Source organism: Odontesthes bonariensis, chromosome 11 (genome assembly GCF_027942865.1).
Source record: "Odontesthes bonariensis isolate fOdoBon6 chromosome 11, fOdoBon6.hap1, whole genome shotgun sequence".
In the NCBI taxonomy this organism is placed as follows: domain Eukaryota; kingdom Metazoa; phylum Chordata; class Actinopteri; order Atheriniformes; family Atherinopsidae; genus Odontesthes; species Odontesthes bonariensis.
Window position 1 is genome coordinate 25940807 of NC_134516.1, and position 7787 is coordinate 25948593.

At 39.0% G+C, this 7787-nt stretch overlaps 1 non-coding gene across 1 annotated transcript; it reads right to left on the bottom strand.

Annotated features, from left to right (window-relative positions):
* Positions 1–278: 278 nt before the first annotated feature.
* On the bottom strand, positions 279–351 carry trnak-uuu (transfer RNA lysine (anticodon UUU)). The gene has a single exon. It is a non-coding gene; the product is annotated as a tRNA-Lys (tRNA).
* Between the last annotated feature and the right edge of the window lie 7436 nt (positions 352–7787).

A 7787-nucleotide genomic window follows, 5' to 3' on the forward strand; every position in this document is an offset into this window, starting at 1 on the left:
AACTATTCATGATAAATGCTCTTAACCTGTTGTAGTTTCAGTGAATGTGATCAACACTCTGCAGCTGGTGTATTTAAGGTGATTTCTATAGTTTCTATAGAATTATTCTATAGTTTATTTAAGTTACAAATAAGGATATTAAGATGCAGCTAACAGCAAAGCTAACAATAAGCTACATAGAAGGAAAAGCATCAGCCAGGCTCTGTCAGAGGTGACAGTGTAGAAACAGAGTGCAGGCATAGAGGGAAGTACAGGTTAAATGGTAGATTACATTTCTACACCTGAACAGGGACTTGAACCCTGGACCCTCAGATTAAAAGTCTGATGCTCTACCAACTGAGCTATCCAGGCCCTATGAAAGTGTGTCTGAGTGACAGCTGACATCTGAAACACTTCCTGAGTCCAAAGCTGTGACGCTGTTTTCTGAACAAACGCCTGGTTGATGTGAACTTGTGTTGCAGCCACTGAGCATAAAGAAGAAGGCCTTCATGGAGGGAAACAGGGAGTTAAGGAGGAGTGTGAAGAAAAAAGGAAGAGAGCAAGTCGGTGGGAAACTATCTGCAGCAGAACAGTGTGAGGGATGTGTGGTCAGGAATGGAAAAGCTCACAGGCTTTGGGATAATGTGGGATCAGACAGATGGAAGAGTTCAGACAAACTCAGCATGCTGCTGTCTCCTGCTACAGACCTCACATCCTCCATGTACCAACAGCTTCCCTGTCACACCTCAGCACATCTACATGAAACTATCACATCTATAGGAAAATAAACTATCGCCTCATCTGGATACAAACAAAAGAGATGATTGTGGATTTTAGGAGGAGCAGCAGTCAGCTGAACACCGTCTCCATCCTCGGTGAAGAGGTGGTTGAGGATTACAGATACCTGAGGGTTCACCTGGACAGCAGACTGGACTGGAAATGCAACACTGAGGCTGTCTACAAGATGGGACATTCAGTAAACTATTCCTATAACTGTATGTATGCTAACTGAGTCGGCATGGGTTGGTGCACTAAACACATGTTACAGAGTTTAATATTTCTGCATCTTTTAGTAAAAACAGGAAAGAATGAGTGTATATTTCCAGCCAAATTCCCAATAAAGCTGCTCTCATCCACATATTTTTCTGTTTCTTCTGTCAGACGGCTAAACTGAAAATCAGCCCATTAAGACTACGTGTCAGCTCGTGGTCACTTAAAGCATGTCCAGACTGTAGCTCTGCTCTAATAAAATCCTGATTTTGTAACCGCAGCCTCATGTGAGAAAATCCCCCTTCAGGTGACTTAAAGACAACATGTTGGCAGCGATTTCAGCTGCACTTACATGCAGCGTGATGTCCCACAGAGAAAGTTAGAGGCAGCAGAATGTCATGAAGGTTTCCTACACAGTCTATCCCGTGCATGTACGCTGGGACAACATGGTGGTCCAGTTAAATGGACGAGTACACCTGGAACTGAAGCTGGACTTACCTGTGCATGCAAGCGTTCTGAATGTCCTGATCAAGATAAAAATATGTAACATACAGAACAAAAAGCATCCATCTCCAGCTGAAAACATGAAACCTGCAGACTACACATAAAATGTTCCACTGGGGTGACCGACCCAAGTTGGTTATTACACTCAAAAAACTCACCCAGGGCATGTGTTTGATTAGCAAACTAGAAATATGTTCACATTAAATGAATTAATCATGTTTATGTTCATTAAATGATTCGTTTTTGTTTGTTGAACATAAAACTAAGAAAATTCAGATGAATAAGATTCATTCATTTCAATGCAATTAGAATGAGGTCTTTCCAATCAATGACTCTGATGGGAATAGCTATTGCGCATGCGTCACACCCACCAGCTGCAGAGAAAGCCCGGGAGTCTGAGTGGACGTTAATCAACGCAGGCTCATGCAAGAATCGTTTGCCATAAAGGTTAGTAATTCAGATATATACAGGAATGTATTTGTTTAAACAGCGAGAGTGATCAATTGTACACGTTAGACATTTGTGAGACTTATTTTAGTCACTTGTTTTTCTCACAGTTAATGCTAGCTTAACTTTGCTATTGCTAACATTAGCAGGCTCCGCAACTAGCTGTATCACTCCCGCCTCTTCCACACACCGCAGATCCAAACAGCTGAATAGTGGAGTGATACAGCGCGTCCGTTTAGCATGTTAGCCTGTGTGAACAGCGAGGGTGCCAGGATGTAGTCATAGCCACAGGTAATAATTGTGTTTTCAGTGTAAATGTTCATATGTGAAGGCGTGACAGTCGCTCTACTGGCGTTTGTGAACGCTAGTCATTTTTCAGCTAAGAGCCAGGCTAAATAACTGATAGACGACGATGAGTTGGAGCTGCAGTTCTGGGAAGATAGCAAACGGCTGTGTAAATCTGTTTAAACTATGATGCTATGAAAGCTGTGGTGCAGTAACCTATGTGTCATCTCAATGAAGACTCATGTTCTTGCCAAGTTAACAGAAATTGTTTCTTTAAGGTTAAGTAACAGTCTTTACATTTCAGTGTATGTAATTACAAATAATGTAATACTTGCCCAATTCACTATAGAAACATTATGTTGTATTAACCTTTTAAAACAATTTCTCTTTTTACCAGAAATACATCCCAAAATAAAGTACTGTCCCCATGCCCTGAGATTTGTATGCACCTCAAAAATACATGGTAAGTTGTTAATATTAATATGTCATTGTGTATTTGTTTTCTAGTTGGCATGTAGCATTGTACCAGGAGCTTATTCAGCCTTATTTTCTCCTCCAGCCTGTATTTGGGTATTTTGTATTTGAGGAAATGTAATATATTTATTTTATCCTTTGCTAATTTTTTTTATTTTTATTTTCTTTCAGTGACGTGTATGTGGCAGTGCAAGCATTGTGTCGCCAGAGAGAGTAGTAGGTACAAATTACTTAAGCATTATAAACTACATCATCATTATGGAAGAAGCCAACTTTTTCTGTGCATATATGTAAATTGTCCATGCACATTCAAGACATGGAGTGGGCTCAACACCCATGTCTATAAAGCTCATTCATGTCAAGTTAAACAGACAACTTCCAGTTCAGTAACTTTTAAATGCGAGTTATGTGAATGCAGTGACCTCTCCACTGAGAAAGATTTTTTTGTTCATATTGGAACACATCTGCGAAGTAACGAGACAGTTAGTTGTGTGTTTCTTGGTTGCCTTTTCAAGACAAATGTTTACAGTACATTTTACACACACAAAAACAGGAAGCATCATCCACACACACTGAAAGATCTCAAAGCCAGTGTAGTTACATTTGTGGACCCGTTGGAAGTGTCAGATACCTCTGATAATGTGAGGACTGGCTGTTCTGCTGATGTATCATATGGTGAAGTTGAAACTGAGTCAGTGACAGAAAGTGATGATGGTGCGGTTGAAAATATTCCAGAACTAATTGAGAAAAAATTAGCGGTAATATTGTTGAAATTGGAACATATATTTCATATTCCAGCAAAAGGAGTAGATGAGTTATTGGAGGAGTTGCATTTTTTGTTAAGTTCAGCTAGTGCACCTGTCACAAAGTGTACAGTTACAGAAATTTTCAATAGCCATAATCTCCATATCGATCAGGCTGTAATCGAAGAACTTGCCAATTCTGTATGTGTTTCTAATCCTGTGGCTAAAATTTTGGGCAAGTGTGGCTCTCTTGCTACGTCTTATAAAAGAAAACAATACTACAAGCTAAATTTTAGGGTTGTAGAGCCTGTTGAGTATGTTTTGTCTGTAGACCAAAGGAGGTCATTTCAGTACATCCCTTTATTGCAGTCATTGCAGGAAATACTGAGTCACAATACGTTACTGAATAGAGTGATTGAAGAACACATAGCTCAAGAAAATAGAAAGGATTTGCATGGTGATCAGCAGGTTTACACATCTTTTCGAGATGGTGACCATTATAAAACAAATCGCTTTCTAGCTGTTGATGAGTTGAGAATATCCATAAAACTTTATATTGACGATTTTGAGGTTTGTAATCCTCTTGGGACCTCGCGCAAAAAGCATAAGCTTTGTGGTGTGTACTGGGTCTTGGACAATTTGCCTCCTGGCTCTCAGTCTGTTCTCCAATCCATTTATGTGGCTGTTGTTTGTAAAAGTGAAGATTTGAGGAAATTTGGGTACGAAAAAGTCTTGGATCCACTTTTGAAAGATCTGGTCATTTTGGAGCAACGTGGTGTGTTCATCAGTCAGTTGAACGAGTGTATCAAAGGCACCGTGAACGGCGTAATAGCTGACAATCTAGGAGCCCATGGGCTGGCAGGTTTTGTAGAAAGTTTTTCTGGGGAATACATCTGTAGATTCTGCACTGCCAAGAAATCTGAAATCCAGTCATTGACTGCTGGTGTGTTTGAGCGTAGAACACGGGAACTTCATGAAGCCCATTTGAAGCATGTACTAGAAACGGCAAGTAAATGCTGTGGAGTTAAACGGGAATGTATTTTGAGTAAGAATCTCAGCCATTTTCACATCACTGCAGGCTATCCTCCAGATTTAGCACATGATCTGTTGGAGGGCATAATACCCGTGGAGCTTGCTCATTGTTTTTCTCGCTTGATCTCTAAAAAGTATTTCACCTTAGAAAAACTTAACAATTTAATTCAAAATTTTGAGTACAAATGGGGGGATAAAACCAATCGGCCTCACGCAATACCACAGACTTTCTCAGTTAAAAAAAGCATTGGTGGAAATGCACATGAAAATTGGTCTCTGCTTAGATTGTTGCCTCTGATTATTGGTCCACTTGTTCCAGAGGATGAACCTATATGGCATGTTGTTTTGGATCTCAAGGACATAGTGGAGCTTGTTGTAGCCCCTGTCCACTCTGATGAGTCAATTGCATATCTTGACTGTAAAATCAGTGAACATCGCCAGAGATACCAAGAGCTTTTTCCAAACAGCCATCTTCTCCCTAAACATCATTATTTGGAGCACTACCCTGCTTTGATTCGCCTCTTTGGGCCTCTTATCCATAAATGGACAATGAGATTTGAGGCGAAACATAGTTTCTTCAAACAGATTGCTCGCCATACCAACTGTTTTAAAAACATACCTCTCACACTTGCCAGAAAACACCAGCTCACAGTTGCCTCAGACTTGCACTCTTCTGACCATAGGACACCTTTGGTGGTAACTAGTGTGTCATCGGTACCAATTGATGTTTTGCAAAGTAACATTGCAATTGCTATTAAGCAAAGATTACCAGATGAGACTGATGTCTATATTACAAAAAGTGTGTCATACAATGGTATGAACTACAACAAAGGAATGATTGTTGTCCACGGGCAATTATTTGGTCTTCCTGAGTTTGCTGAAATTCTGCAGATTTGTGTTTTGCAAGGCAAGATACATTTTATTGTGAAAAAGTTCTCCGCTTGGTATAGAGAGCACTTTAGATCTTTTGAACTTGACACGTCACATGTGAGAGAGGTGTCTCTGGTTGAGCATGGGGAACTACTTGATGACTATCCCTTAGCTGTCTATTCAGTGGGAGGCCTGCGTCTGGTTACTTTGAAGAGGCACATTAACTTACTGGGAAGACGGGAGTGATGTTATGGTATGAGGTATGATTTTAATGATGAATGAATGTATTCATTTATTATTTTTAAGTAATCAGTCAAGTAATCAATTCCACAACCAAAATATATAATTAATATGTATTAATTTACATTATAAGACTTATAAGAATTTGAGAAGATTGGACCAGAGAATGTTCAGAATTTGTGCTTGATAATTTAATGCATTGCCTTACAGTAAGTGGGGAAAAATATATATTTTTTTCTGTCAGTCAAGTACAGCTCTGCTTAGCACAATATGTGTACAATCAAAGCCCATACACAGCTTTGATACCTGGATTTAATTTAAATGTTTATTTAAAAGGGACAATGCCTAATTATGAATATCAGTAAGAATACAGATGTAAATATGCCAGAGTTAGCAGCCCTGCTAATTTACATCCTTAGTCCCTTGGCAGGTCATGTTCATTTAGATTTTCATTATGTAGCCTATCAATTGAATTGGATTATGGTAAATTTGGATGATCAGGTACACCAAAAAGCATTTGGTTTGAACTTTTTACATCTTGGCTTATTTACTGAATCAAATATATATTTAGTTAAAAATCAAATGGTTCTTGAAGGAATGCTATTTAAGATTGCCCTGCAATGAAGGTAATTTTTTCACTTGTTTGTGGCAGGAAACTAATTTTGTGGAAAAACAATCGCATAGTTTTTATAAAAAATAAATATCAACACTTGTCTAATTATAAATTATTGTAAGAGACTATTTTTTTCATTGTGAAATATTCAGCCAGTGTTTTTTTGTTTGTTTGTTTGTTTTTGTTTTTGTTTAGGTCCACACAATGGCCCAGCCCATAAGACTGAGGGTTATCCTTGGTGAAGATGATGCCAGGAAACTAATTCTGCCAGCAGGGGTACCGAACTCCATACAGGAATTGTGCCAGACAATAATGACCGGTTTTGGATTGCAAGAAGATTTTCGGCTTCAATATCAAGATGCTGATTTTGGAAATGAGTTCGTAAACCTGTCGGTGACCTCCGAAATACATGACAAAGCAACTATAAAGGTTGTTTACTTAGGTACTCGCAACACTGATGACACAATGACACGTCAACCTCAAGCAGTCCAAGGCTCAACAGATTCATCGTCAGTCTCCTCGGTTGAAACGGATAATACAGAGCCCATTTCATCTTCAGGTTCATCACCATCTACAAGGCTGTCAGTTTGGCCAAGTGTCTTCACAATCCCTAGTTTCAACTATGATGCTGAACTGCAACTTGACAAGGCAAATGCTGAGTGCAGTGTTAGTGGAACTCATTTGAGCCTCTCGCCGAAACTGAAATCACACATTTTGGAACAACTAGCTGAAGAAATCATTAAATTCAAAGCCTACCCAACTGACAATAATCTGAATGATGTTGCAGAAGCTCTTGTGAAAAAGCATCCTTGTCTGAAGGAGCAGGGATCCTTCAATGGCTGTTATGGGTGGAAGATTAGCCTAAAATATAAAATGGCCAATTTAAGGACCAAACTAAGAGGCCTTGGATGTTACGAGGTGACCATAAATTCACTGAAGAACAAGACCCAAAACAAAGCAGCCTTGAATGTTAAAAAGCCCAGAAGAGCAGAAGTCAACTATTGTCCGCAGCATCCAAAAGGAGAAACGACTGACACTCTGGAAAACGAAAGAATTGCGCTGCTTTCAGAGATTACGAAGAGAAACAATGACCATGTAGTGGCACTGAAAATGGAAAAGACTTTCTCGTATAGAAGGCAAGAAGTTCTTCAAGGACAGCCCCTCGTTGCAGACTTCAAGAGCAGATGGCCAGCTCTGTTCACTCAGAAAGAGGTGAATGTCCTATTTGTGCTCAGATTTTATGTATACCTCAGAGTATGTGCACACAAGTACAAGAAGATAATGACAAATTAAATATAGTGTTGACCAGTTGTTTGTCTTCTCACTGTTACAGATATATATATCATGTAGAGCTGGGATGATATGCTTTTAACACCAAACCATAGAAAAAACCTGAATGATGATATGATGACATTTACAGACTATACAGGGTTATACGTTTACTTTATTATGTGGTAGCACTGCGTGATTCATATAAACGTGTTTATAATTTTCAGTTTATATTTTTAAAATGAAGACTAATTAACATTCTTGCCTCCTTATTGACAAGTCCCTTAGAATAAGCTTTCATATTGTTGAACTGATTAATGGTTGAAGCCTTAGACTCTTTA